General features: G+C 37.5%; 1 pseudogene; it reads right to left on the reverse strand.

Annotated features, from left to right (window-relative positions):
• Positions 1 to 312: 312 nt before the first annotated feature.
• Positions 313 to 12,501, reverse strand: LOC102591940 (uncharacterized; annotated as a pseudogene).
• Positions 12,502 to 14,593: the final 2,092 nt, after the last annotated feature.

The raw sequence follows: 14,593 nt of genomic DNA on the forward strand, positions 1-14,593 counted from the left end.
ACCACATAGTTCAAACAGAAACCTCTCTGATATATTCTTCTGAAAATCTATCTTTATGTTTTCAATAATACAAGAGACTAGTGTGCCATGTCTCCTTAATTCACATTTTTCCTCTGCAAGCCTAGACACTAAATATTTTTTCCTCTGTAAGCCTATTCACATTTACATTTCAAAGGGAAAATAGTTTTTGTCTAAAGAAAAAGGAGGTAAGAAGCCAGAAGAGTATTTGGATATCACATATTCCCTTTTCTTGAACCTCTTCTCCCTTAAGAGTTTGTAGCGCAATAGTAAGAGCAACATATTTGTTAACTATTAAATTATATGGTTTGGCATTGTCAGATTCTTTCTGAAGGCATGCTTCCTGGAACGCTCAAATAAGCTGTCGTATATCAAATTAAATTGAACTCCAGCTCTTTCACGATTCACAATGAAAAGAATGTGATCACATTCGACAATATTAAAGTACCTGATTCCAGAGAAGAAAAAAGAGGAAATATTAGTTTTAAAGCTTCCTTGAAATACTTGTCGTTTTATTCAAATAACAACTACACCCAATAGAAATCTCAAGTATTCGATATGTCAAACGAATATGCAGTACGTTCAATAGTGGCAAATTTACAAAGCAAGTCAAATGTTTTCCATATCTCAAAGATAATTGGTATATACCTAAGAACTCTTGATTAAATTAACATAAAAGTCATAGTTTCCAAATCATATCATCTGTAATGGGGTTAAGTGAGAAACATATTAGAGAAAAATCAGGGACAAGAAGGTGCAAAAATCCAATTGCAAAAAGTGTAACACAAATATAATAGTAGAAGCTTAAGACTGGTTGGCAATCAAAATATTTAACAACCAGTCAACTTGGATGCTCAATGGGGAAACATGTGTCATAGATAAGTGTTGAGTGCACCATCATTGTCCTACCAATCCTCATCCCTGCAAGAATTAGATGGAGCCGAAAGTAGTGAGATGATGAAATTACGTATATTTGTATAAAAATTGCTATTTGGCAGCAAAAAAGCAGAGCTATAGCCCTTCTATGGGGGAGGGAGCGCCATAGACTCATTTGTAGGATTTTGATGAACAATAGAGGATGTATACCTAGTATGCCAGAAGGGACAGTTATACCCATGACTTTTCTGGTACGGTTGGTAGCATAACTGAAGTAGTACGTGTTAGGAAACGTATGCAAGTGGCTGTTCAGCTTGATCGACCCCTGGAGGGTTAGATCTGGAAGTATCCAATCCCCTGAAGTAAATAAACCAGTATTTCCTAAATGGCAATCAATAAGACCCGATATTCCAATTTTTCTCCAGGATATGTTGAAGTGGTCAAACCCAAAGTTATAATAGTTCTTCAGCCAGGGTATGTCGAACCAATCATAAATTATGACTTCAATGCAGCAAAGATGAAGTAAAGACACAGTCCTTAAGGACATCCCATCTTCAATACTGTAATGAAATGAGTCAATTCAGTAAAGATTCATGCTTTCGGAAAATAATCAAACAACTTTAAAATAAAGGCTGTAAACAAATGACATCAATGTTATCATAACCAAACAAAGTAGGGAAAGCAACGACAAATTAGAAGTGGATTTAATAGAAACAACAAAGTCTAAAACCTTCATATTATCATTATCAAATACTGATATGATAATTACTGGTCGAATCCACTGAACAACACCTATAGTGGTGTCTGATCATATTATCTAAGTCTTTGAGGTCCCTACTAAAACCAGAAAATGACACCAATAACACGTAACCCATGAAGTGGGTTGGATGTGAGGTTTGATACACAGGTTATCCTCAAGAGAGGGAGTTTCAAGTAACTGGGATCACTAATGTAAGATAATGAGGAGATTAATGAAATGAAGGCTCACATCCGGTGTTCTGTGTAATAAGAATATGTCGTCAAGACTTGAAGGTATATTCTACAATGTGATGGCTTGAGAGTTGGAGAGATGTGGATGTTGAGATGAATGTGTGGAATACCAGGAGAGATAAGATTAGGAATGAAAATTTTCGAGCCAAGATGGGAGTGGCCCCCATGAAGGAGAAAATCAGATCAGTGGGAATTAGATGGTTCAAACATGTGAATAGTACTTGATTGAAGCTCTGATAAGGGATTAAGTTCCTTGATGTTTTGATGATCTCCTCACAAGTGCAGGGACCTGGTCCTCTGCAGAGTATGAATACTCGTCCAGTGTCAAAGTGCTGAACAACTGTAAAGCCTGTCCGCGTCAGAAAGTTGGTGATGCTGCAGAGTACTTCACCAATCAGAAACGACGAGGTTGTTTGTACGTTGGATAATAATTCTTCATGGTGTATATCAAACAACAAACAACATTATTCATCATTCATTCAAAGAAAGATATTTTCAAGCTTCAAAACAACAAGGGTCCTGATAGAAGTGCTTCTATTTGCTTTCTGTACCAGTTGCACTTGTCTGCTTGTAATAAGTTCTTATATTGTAGGATTCGTTTCAATTGTTAAAGAAACGTTTCAAATTTGTGTGAATCATTGTAAGAAATAGGTTAAGGGTAACTTAGTTTCTTACTCTAAAGACTATATTAATCAGTTAGGATTAGTATAGTGGGCAGTGTTGTATCTGCTCTGGCTCAGCTAAGTGATAAGAGGTATTGCATAGAGTGGAGATTAGTAGGCTAATATCATTGTGTAAACTGACTTTTACTTTTGCTTGGAGAAGATTAGTGGAAGCAGTTTGAAAAGTCCTGTTGAGAACAGGTCGTGGTTTTACTCCCTTGAGCAAGGAGGTTTCCACGTAAAGTTGTTTGTGCAATCTTTACTTTCAACATTTATTTTACTGTTTGTCATTGTAACTGTGCTGAGAACCTGGTCCCATCAAAATCGGTGGATGCATACATTCTAACAAGTGGTATCAGGGCTTGACTTTTCAGTTTGGTTAACACCAAGAAAAGAAAAGATCCTGAAGAAATGACTGCTCCACCCAATATGGAGGAAGGATAATCTTCTACCAGGCCACCTCGTTTCAATGGACAATACTATGGATAGTGGAAGAATCGAATGCACGACTACATCAATGTTGAAGACTCTGAGTTGTGGGACATTATCCTTGATGAACCATATATTTGTACAAAAGAGGTGAAAGATGAGGAGCTTACCACTACTGTTGTCAAAACTAGAAAAGACTACAATGAGGAAGATAGGAATAAGATTGAAAAAAACTACACGACAAATAAGATTCTGGTATGTGGAATTGGAGCAGACGAATACAACAGAATATCTGCTTGTGAGACAGCCAATGAGATTTGGGATTGTCTTCAAACAATCCATGAAGGAACCCATCGAGTGAAAGAGTCCAAGGTTGATATGCTCACCACTCAGTATGAAAATTTCAATATGAAGGAAGGGGAAACCATCTTTGAGATGAACTCAAGATTCACTTCTATCACCAACGAGCTGAGAGGCCTGGGTAAGCCTATTCATGTTAGCAAGCAAATTCGCAAGATCCTCAAAGTGCTTCCTAAATCTTGGGAAAGTAAGGTGGATGCCATAACATAAGCCAAAGGTCTAATGACTCTTTCCATGGATGAACTGATTGGGAATCTTCAGACCTACGAGATGAACAAGAAACAAGGGACGACTGTGAAGGAAGGAAAGAAGGAGAAGTCTATTGGTTTGAAAACAACTCAAAGTGAGGTGACTGAGGAGGAGGATGAGATGGCGTATGTCACTAGAAGATTTCAAAATATCATAAAAAAGCATGAGGATTTCCAAAAGAAAGCCTCTACGAGTAGAACTACTACTGCAAATGATCTGTGCCATAAATGTGGCAAGCCAGGTCACTTTATGAGGGAATGCCCTAGTCAAAGGCAGGAAATTCATGATACCAGATCTCGCAAGAGGGACCTGGTCCCAGACAATGTTCGGAGGAAGGTTTATGCTGATCAGTTGGTGAGAAAAGCCTTTGTTGTATGGGGAGATGATTCAAGTGAGTCAGAAGAAGATGCAGAAATCCATGAGGATGTATCAATGATGGCCATTGAAGATGACGAAACTGTTTTCAACTCCATTTTCTCCTTGATGACTAAATCTGATAATGAGGAAGATCCAGATGAGGTAACCCTTTTTGATCTTAAGGATGATCTAGATAATTTTCCTGTTGAAAAATTGAGGAAACTTGTTGCCCTACTTATTGATTCTGTTGATGAACGAACCACTGAAAACTTAATGTTAAATGAAAAATTGAGTTTGTATGAGGATGATAATTCAGCTCTCATGTCTCAAGTTTCTAAAATGATTATAATGATAGGTAATCTAGAAACTAGCAATATAACTCCTAAGGAGGATACTGGTACTTCAGAGAATGGAAAGAGAAAGCTTAGCATCTTTGAGGAAGAATTGGAAGAAAAACTTAAAATTTTGAAGTCTAAGCTAGTTGCTTCTCTTGAAACTAATTCCCAACTGAGAAATGATCTGAGTAGGATCAAGGAGGAGCTAATCCACTCTCTAAAGTGGACTGATTCCTCTAAGATACTCTCTAACCTGTCTAATCAGAGTTTCAATGGAAAGAAAGGGTTGAGATGCTGACCAATAGAACCTCCTTATAATCCTCATAACAAATATGTGTCTGTATCTAGCAATATGTTATGCCCTCACTGTTGGCGTAATGGTCATCTAAAAGAAAAATGTGAGAATCTGAGAAGAACAAAACAAAATCATGTGAAATTTGTCATATCTGAAAACAATGATAAAAGGGAACACAAAGGACCTGGTCCCCGTTATCATTTAGTAAGAACACTCTGTCCTCCTGGACATGAAGGTTTCTTATCAAGCCTTTTGATAGTTATTGGGAACTCCGTTTGAAGTGGGTTCCTAAATCTAACAAGTGATTGTTATGCAGAAGAGAGGAAGGAGTTAGTGCTGGTACATGGACAGTGGATGCTCAAGGCACATGACTGGAGACACTTCAAACTTCATCTATTTGAAAGCACACCAAGGTTGTGGTGTGTCGTTTGGTGGTGGAAAGAAGGGCTCTATCCTTGGTATTGGCAGGATAGGGAGATCTGCTGATAATATAATAAACAATGTACACTATGTGGAGGGTTTAAAATACAATCTTTTGAGCATTTCACAAATCTGTGATAAGGGAAATGAAGTCAAGTTCATGGCTGATAAATGTTTGGTTACAAATCGCATTACCAAAAGGGTTATCATGTCTGCTACTAGAGTTAAAAATATGTATGTTGCAGATCTAGATTCCATTGAGGGAGATGATCTGTCCTGTTTAAGTGCTCAATCTGATGATATAGATCTGTGGCATCGGAGACTGGGTCATGTGAGTATTTCGTTGCTGAACAAACTTGTTACAGGGGACCTGGTCCGCGGATTGCCAACACTAAAGTTTTCGAATGACAAAGTCTGTGATGCATGTGCTAAAGGGAAACAGATTAAGTCATCATTCAAAGCCAAGAAGGGAGTCAGTACAACGAGACCTCTGGAGTTGCTCCACATGGACTTATGTGGACCTATCAGACTCCAAAGCAGAGGAGGTAAGAAATATATTCTTGTCATTGTTGATGATTTTTCCAGGTTCAGTTGGAACATGTTTCTGCGAACGAAAGATGAGACAACTTGACAACTGATCACATTTGCCAAAGCCATCCAATTGAAGAAAAATGGCAAGATAGCCAGTATCAGATATGATCATGGTACGGAGTTTGAAAGCTCTCTACCTGAAGGGTTTTGTGCAGAAAATGGAATCAATCACAACTTCTCAGCACCAAGAACTCCTCAGCAAAATTGAGTGGTTGAAAGAAAGAATAGAACTCTGGTGGAGATTGCTAGAACTATGCTGATCGATTCAGGACTTGCAATGAATTTTTGGGCAGAAACAGTTAATACAGCATACTATGTGACAAACATGTGTCTTATCATATCTATCATTAAGAAAACACCTTATGAGCTATTAAATAACAAAAAACCTTCAATTGCACATCTTAGACCATTTGGGTGCAAATGTTTTGTGTTGAATAATGGAAAGGATGGTCTAGACAAGTTTGATGCCAGAAGTGATGAAGGTGTATTTGTTGGGTACTCATCTACAAGCAAGGCGTACATGGTGTTTAACAAACGAACTCTTTGTATTGAAAAAAGCATGCACGTGAAGTTTGATGAATTGGGTACAAGAACTGAGAACAATGAGGACTACGAGTTTGAGGAGCTGATGAACAAGCAACAGAATGATCAGGGTACAAAAGAGAAGGATGCAGAACACTCAAGAGGACCTGGTCCCTCGGGTTCATCACATGAAACAGTGTCTCCAAGTCTTGAAGAAGGTGAAGGTGATTCTGATGCTGACAGAGAAGAAGAGATTACCAGAAAGTCTAGATGGAAGCATCAATCTTCACATCCACTAGAAAATCTCATCTCTCCACTTGACTCAAGAATTCAAACTAGATCTAAATCAAGAAATCTAGTTGCTCATTTAGCATTCATATCGTCCATTGAACCAAAGAACATCAAAGAAGCCTTGCAGGATGTAGATTGGGTAACTTCAATGCATGAGGAACTCCATTAGCTTGAGAGAAGCAAGGTGTGGCACCTGGTCCCCAGACCAATTGACAGAACCATTATTGGGACTAGATGGGTCTCCAAAAACAAATTTGATGAGCATGGCACCATTACTAGAAATAAATCAAGGCTTGTGGTGCAGGGTTACAACCAAGAAGAAGGGATTGATTATGATGAGACCTTTCCTCTTGTAGCTAGAATGGAAGTCATCAGAATCTTAATAGCTTTTGCCGCCCACATGGAGTTCAAGTTGTTTCAAATGGATGTCAAGAGTGCCTTCTTGAATGGGAATCTGAAGGAGGAAGTATATGTCAAACAGCCCCCAGGCTTTGAAGATGCAGACCTACCCAATCATGTGCTGAAATTGGACAAAGCTTTGTGTGGGTTAAAGCAAGCTCCAAGAGCTTGGTATGAACGCCTATCGAAATTCTTGCTAGCCAATGGGTTCAAGAGAGGTAAATTCGATAATACTTTGTTCTTGAAATCTAGAGGTAAGGAATTGTTGATTGTGCAGGTATATGTAGATGATATCATATTTGGAGCTACTTCAGACTCACTGTGCAAAGAGTTTGCTGTTTTGATGAGTAGTGAGTTCGAAATGAGCATGATGGGTGAGCTCACTTTCTTCCTAGGCTTGCAGATCAAACAAACCTCTCAAGGCACTTCAATATGCCAAGAGAAGTATATCAAAGAGCTTCTCAAGAAATTTAATCTTCTTGAGGCAAAGTTGCTGGATACTCCTATGAGCACAAGTGTGAAACTTGATAGAGATGAAAATGGCATGGAGGTCAATCAGACCTTGTATAGGGGAATTATTGGGTCACTTCTATAACTCACTGCAAGCAGGCCAGCCATAGTGTTCAGTGTAGGGATGTGTGCAAGATTTCAAGCAGCACCAAACGTATCCTGAGATACTTGAAGGGAACTCAGGACCTGGTCCTCTTTTACCCTACTGGTGACTCTTTTGATCTTATAGGTTATGCTGATGCTGATTATGCAGGTTTTCTGGTTGGTTGATCGAAAAAGCACATCAGGCATGACACACTTCCTGGGATCAACTTTGATTTCATGGGGAACAAAGAAGCAGAATTCTGTGGCTTTGTCTACTGCAGAGGCAGAGTATGTGGCTGCTGTATCATGTTGTGCACAACTATTGTGGATCAAGCAGTAGTTGGAAGACTTTGGTGTACCCTCATACACCATTCCTCTTATTTGTGATAACACCAGTGCCATAAAAAATCGAATGAGGCTGGGGATTCACAAGATCACCTGATCCCTTGACAAGTTTGCACAAAAATCTTCCATTTTGATTATGCTAAGGAGGGTAGGTATCTATACTTGTTTTAATGTCTGTCATAAAAGAATTCACTGATGGTACCTTAATGCAGGTATACACTCATGGTGTGTCTAGCTGAAGGGAAAGTTAAATCACACAGGCAGAGCTACAAACTGAAAGAAGGACCTGGTCATCATGAGGTTAGTATCACTTATACTACACTGTCTGAATGTCAACATCATTGCCACGTGTCACTGGCCCATTCACCGCGTCAGTTTCAAACGTCTTGTCGCTTTTAAAACCAAAGGTCGCCACTGTTGGGACCCGATACCTTTTTAACTTTAAATAATAAACCTCTCCAAATTTCTTTCAAAATTTAAAGACAAGGGTCGTCAATCTAAAACCTCTTCTAAAATCTCATACTTTCTCTCCAAATTCTGCTTCCCTCTTTTCTTCAAAATGCCTAACTCTAAATCTTCTTCAAAGACACTTATCTCCCAAGAGGTTGAAAACCCTAGTTTATTCAACCTATCCGTTCCTCTCCCAAAAGAGTCTCCATCCACCCCAGTATGTGGTGTTGGTGAAATGGATGAATCTACCACCCCGTCGGCTGACATCTTAGCCTCTCCTGTTCTTCACTCTGAGAATATTGTGGTCTGTTCCCCCATTCTTGTCTTATATCTGGTTCCATGGCAGTGTCGTTTGCCATGTCTGAGAGATTGTTTGAAGGGGACTTGTCAGAAGGGAAAGGTCCTGAATCATGTATCCTAACCGTTGGGGCGGAACTGGTGGCCATTCGAAGCCTAGTCTCATTGAGAGGTGATGTTCAACCTACTTTTCTGGAGCATGAACTGGAGTCACCGGATCAGGTCCCTCATAGAAGTGAACCTATCTTTGACCAAACACCAAAATCCTTCGATGTTGGGAGCGATAAGGAAAAAGAAGAGATCCCACTAAAATGGAACTCAAAAGAAAGGCGAGGAGGAAACAAATCGCAAGAAAATATTGATGAGTTGGAAACAGCTAAAGGCATGCCTAAGATTGTCATTATTGATAAATCTGCTGAATAAGAAAATGAGCGACAGAGAAAGGGGAAGGGGAAGGGAAAGTTGGTACCGTCTCATCCAAAAGGGGACAAAAGAAGTATGTTACAAGAAGTGAAACACAAAAGGTTATGGGGAGTGCGATTGCGGCAAACAAAGCCCAGACTGAGAGAACTAGGAAGAGGAGAAGAGAAGGGCTGGAACCTGAACAACCTGCCTCCATTCCCTTGCCTATTGAGAACAATGAAACTGAATTTGAGGATGCTGCCAAGTATATGGCAAAAAAGAGACGAGAAGCTGAGGTAGAAAGGGTTAAATCACAGGAAAATTAAAAAGGGGGAAAGAAATCACCTGCAAAGAGGGTGAAGGTTAAACTGCCGAAATCTCTTACTAAAAGAGAAAAAGAGAGAAAGCAGTTAGAAGAACAACCCGTAAAAAGACCTGGTCCCAGGGTTAAAAATCAAATCAAAGAAAGGAAATTGACTAGAGAAGAGCGGGTAGAGAAAATGGAGCAACAAAAGGTCTTGAATGGAAGAGTCTTTGACCCCGACATTCTAACAAAATTTGGTATGGCCAATCTAGTTGACGATGTCACAATTCAAGGTTGGAATCATCTTTTTGAAACACCAGTTCCATACTTGCACGAACCTGAAGTGCATGAATTCTTCTATAGAATAGAACTACTGGACGGTGGTGGAATCAAAACTATTGTCAGGAATGTGGAGATTTGTCTTGATGAAGAAACTCTGGGAATCATTCTCAGAGTGCCTGTGATAGAAACTCGAACTATTGAGGGTTGTAAACCAACTGGTGATTTCTCGAAACGTGCTACCAAACGATGAGATGTCAAGCTTGCAGGGCTCCCTAAAAGGTTTCTCAAAGGGGAGTATCAGTTGATGTTCGAGTTCATTAACAAAGTAATGGTACCCAGGACTGAGAAGAGAACAGTGGCATCTGCTGTTGATCTCTTCCTCATGGAAAAACTTGATGAGCTTGAAGAGATCAACCTCCCTGCAATTATACTGGAACATATGCACATGATTATGACATGGAAGAATGCCAAGCACGACATTCCTTATGGGTATCTGCTAAACCTTGTTTTTAATCATTTTGAAGTTCCATTGGGAAAAGGGGTACCTGGTACCACCAAGTAGATGTTCACTATGTCTATTCTACTAGAATGTGAGTGCATTGAGGGACAGACTAGAGGCAGATATTAGGTGGCGAATGTTCTGGAGCAGCAGGCTACTCTTAAGAGGGAGGTGACTGATCTCACCAAGATTCTGAGTGATAAGGAGGTTGAAATCACTAGGCTCAAGTTTGAATTGCAGAAGGCTGTTTCCAGAGGACCTGGTACCAGTGAGGGTCATGAGCAGGTGCTGAAAGAGTTGAGGGATGAAAAAGCAATGATGTTGAAGACAAATGCCTCTCTCAATGAGGAAATTAAATCCCTAAACAAGCAGCTTATCAAGGCTCATGAGGATGCAAATGAGCGTTTGTCTCTGTTTATGCGCACCTTCAATCCCCTTCCTCCTCGGTCCTAAAAGTGTCTTGTTTCCCTAGTTTCCTTCTTTGTTCTTCAATCTTGATTAAAACTCTTGTGGCTTTATGTTGTTTTGACTGACTACAGTGGTCAGCATTTGTGATCTAATGCTATTTATGATTTTGCCCTGTTAATGTGGCTTAATATTCTCTTTATGCTTACATACACATGTTCTGTGTGGCCCATGGCCCTGAATTCTTGATTGTTGCGCTTTGTAACCTGCATATGTTTACTGCTTCTCCTTTTCAATGATATCAAAAGGGGGAAGTTTTATTGCAATTCGTTCGGGGATTAAGAGGGAACTATTTTGTTGCAATTCGTTCGGGGATTAAGGGGGAACACCGGTTATTGAATTGAATGAATGTTTTGTTCACTCATGAAAGGAGTTAATGCAGGTTGTTAGTCATCATCAAAAATGGGGAAATTGATAAGGGCTTAAGTTCCTAGATGTTTTGATGATCTCCTCACAAGTGCAGGGACCTTGTCCTCTGCAGAGTATGAATACTCGTCCAGTGTCAAAGTGGTGAACAACTGTAAAGCATGTCCGCGTTAGAAAGTTGGTGAAGTTGCAGACCTTGTCCTCTTCATGGTATATATCAAACAACAAACAACATTATTCATCATTCATTCAAAGAAAGATATTTTCAAGCTTCAAAACAACAAGGGACTTGATAGAAGTGCTTCTATTTGCTTTCTGTACCAATTGCACTTGTCTGCTTGTAATAAGTTCTTATATTGTAAGATTCGTTTCACTTTTGAAAGAAACATTTCAAATTTGTGTGAATCATTGTAAGAAATAGGTTAAGGGTAACTTAGTTTCTTACTCTAAAGACTATATTAATCGGTTAGGATTAGTATAGTGGGCAGTGTTGTATCTGCTCTGGCTCAGCTAAGTGATAGGAGGTATTGCTTAGTGTGGAGATTAGTAGGCTAATCTCATTGTGTAAACTGCCTTTTACTTTTGCTTGGAGAAGATTAGTGGAAGCAGTTTGAAAAGTCCTGTTGAGAACAGGTCGTGGTTTTACTCCCTTGAGCAAGGAGGTTTCCACGTAAAGTTGTTTGTGCAATCTTTACTTTCAATATTTATTTTACTGTTTGTCATTGTAACTGTGCTGAGAACCTGGTCCCATCGAAATCGGTAGATGCATACATTCCAACAAGCTCCTCACAAGGAGGTGCGAGAAGATGGTTGTAGTGGGCTTAAGGAGGGGAAGAGGTATATTTCTTTCCCATTCTTGTAGTATTAGTTACTTGTTGTTTCTTTAGCCTTGATTATTGTACTATCTTATTGTTATTTCTGCTTGTTGCTACTGCTTCCTTTTACATCTTCGGTCTTCCTTTGAGTCGAGGATTTATTGAAAACAGTCCTACCTTAGCCATAGTAAGCATAAGGTATATTCTACCCTCCCCAATTCTATTTATGGAATTACACTAGTTTTGTTGTTATTGTTAGCACAATTGATATATTGAACAGCCAAAGAGATATCAACTATATATGAACTAGAGAAAATAAGATTGGTCTAAGGCAGACAAGTGGACTACAAAATAATAACATATAAGAAACCTACTTCATTCCATCAAAGTAGGTTCTTGTAGCCCCATTGAATGCTCCAGACAATTTTGTGATGCTTAAGACCCAGTTTTTGCAAGTGTTCTCATAACCCTTAAATGTCTACAATCACAATAAGCTTAAAATTAACAACAAAACTCCTTCCAAATTCTCAAAATCCATTAATTGATTATAAGCAGACTACCTTATCAGCTAGCATTTGTTGCAAAACTAGAACAACATGTGCTCCATCTGAATGTCCAACAAAATGAATAGGGTGATCTTCATTCCATTCTGGATAATTCCCTGCTTAAAAAGACAGTAGTAAAAGCTAAATTAACCATTGACATATGTTAATGGGTATAAATTGTGGTAGAAGATGACTATTGGTTCTTGTAACTTATATGACCATTCGTTCTTGTAACTCTCATGGTCATTAGTTTCTTGTAACTCATATAACCATTAGTGTCTTGTATCTTATGTAACATCTATCACATCTATCTACCCACATTGCTACCCCTCATTATACCCATTGATTATATGGAAGACTTCTTCACCTATAAATAATGGTATTTTTTCCTTTGTGAAGTATCCCAAGAAATTTGAGATAGAGTGTTAGTAAAAAAAGATGAGAATTGTGAAATAATATTTTAGTGTGTAATAGTGAAAGAGTGAGTTGAGACAAAGAATAATATTCTAAGTGTTCAACTATATTCACTATATACAAAAGAGAATATTTATATGCTGAAGGAAGGTGTTCTTTTGTGGAGTTTTGGAATTTTCAACTAATCCGGAGTTGCTTGAGTTGTACACGTTGTTGGGCTGTTGTATCCTGGAGGGAACAAGTCAAGAGTGATACTGTTGGATCGGTGTAGATTATGCCACAGTGGGCTTGAATCTACTTAAAGAGAGCGAGATATCCGCGCCTCAGCCTAACTATTTTTTTATTAATTTTTGTCATTTTATTTTCAGTTGTAATATTTTGTATTTGTGGTATATTACACCAACAATTTTAAGGAGATTCGTGTTTTTTTTTTACAGTTTGAAAAAGTGTGGATATCAAGATAGGGATTTCAACATAATTCTGCTCAACATCGCTCTCTTCAAGAGATGGAAGAGAAGAGGTATATGGTAAAGTATTTTTCTACTTTCTCAATTCAAGTGGAGACAAGGTAAAGAAAAAAAAAAATTACCTAGTATTTTTATGAATAAAGTCATACTACTTTTCATGAAAAAATGATATTTAAATTCTTAAAATAGTGGGGGCTCATGAAATGAGGAAAAAAGTCATTGTGAAAAAAATGATTTTTACATCTTTGAGAAATGCTCTAAAAAGGGTATTACAAGTGCATATATTTATTATGAAATAAATCACATGTTGTTTGGCTATAATGAGATGATTTTTTGCTCTAACATAAGAGTTATAAATAAATTATGAAAAACATGGTGAGTAGTCATTTATCATGAAATGTTTTGGGTGAGATAAGTTTCATTCTTGGAATGAAAAAAAACTATAAAACATGTGATAGAATTTTCCTTGTCAAGTCACATAATGTTGAAAAATTGTGAAATACAATCTTATTGGTTGTGTGAGTCTTGCAACTCCATTTGATTCAATTGTGAAAATGGTGTGACAAAGAAAGAAGGAGTTTGATAGCATAATAAAAAATATGAGATATGTGATTAATTGCACTTAATGTAACTAGTTTTATGACACGCGCGTTGCACATGATTACCTATTCAGTAAATATATGTTACAGTAAATAGTATTGCTTATTTAAGCTATGATTTGAATAATAAGATTTGCACAAAATAATATTGCAGATTTTTTGTGAATGTTCAATGTGGATCATCATACATATATATCTTATTCATGTGAACCTATGAAGATGGTCAATGAAAATTTTTATTAGTTAAATGCATATAGTTATTTCAATTTGTTGAGGTTCAATCATGTAATTGGTCGTATCTCAATAATATTACCTTATAGACGATATTTGTTGTGTATTTTTCTTGTCATCTTACCCGATTTGTTTGCACATGTATTTCACGTTAAACTATTCATATGTCATATGAACATGTAAAGAGAACAACTACATTTTATCTTTTAGAACTAATTTTTGTATATTAATTTATATTTTATAAGTTATAACATAATAAATGACGTTCTTGTTGTTGGCTCTCATATTTGACTTCTCAATTGACTGTGTAAATAAATCAAAGCTAGTTATCTGGCTGTCCATAGTTAACTGAGAAATGTTTCCTTTTTTTTACCGGAAAAACTAAAAACTGATATTAAAGAATATATTCTATCTGTGAAATCATATATATAATCACCTGTTTATCTTACACCCAACAAAGATGTAGTTCATATACTTGTAAACAATTTTCAATTTATTCAATAAAGCATGATTCATCTAAGGAAAAATAACAACATTGTGTTATCACATATATATGGGCGGTATAATAATATGAAAAATTATTGGTCAAAAGTTAAGATAAGAAAAGATGAAAGAAATAATTAATGTAATAACTATGAGAATTCATAATCTTATAACTAAAGAATGTTAAAGAGTGTGGATAACATTTGCAATAATTAGTAATAACTAAGAGAATTTATAATGT

Source organism: Solanum tuberosum, unplaced genomic scaffold, assembly GCF_000226075.1.
Source record: "Solanum tuberosum cultivar DM 1-3 516 R44 unplaced genomic scaffold, SolTub_3.0 scf00248, whole genome shotgun sequence".
Lineage (NCBI taxonomy): Eukaryota > Viridiplantae > Streptophyta > Magnoliopsida > Solanales > Solanaceae > Solanum > Solanum tuberosum.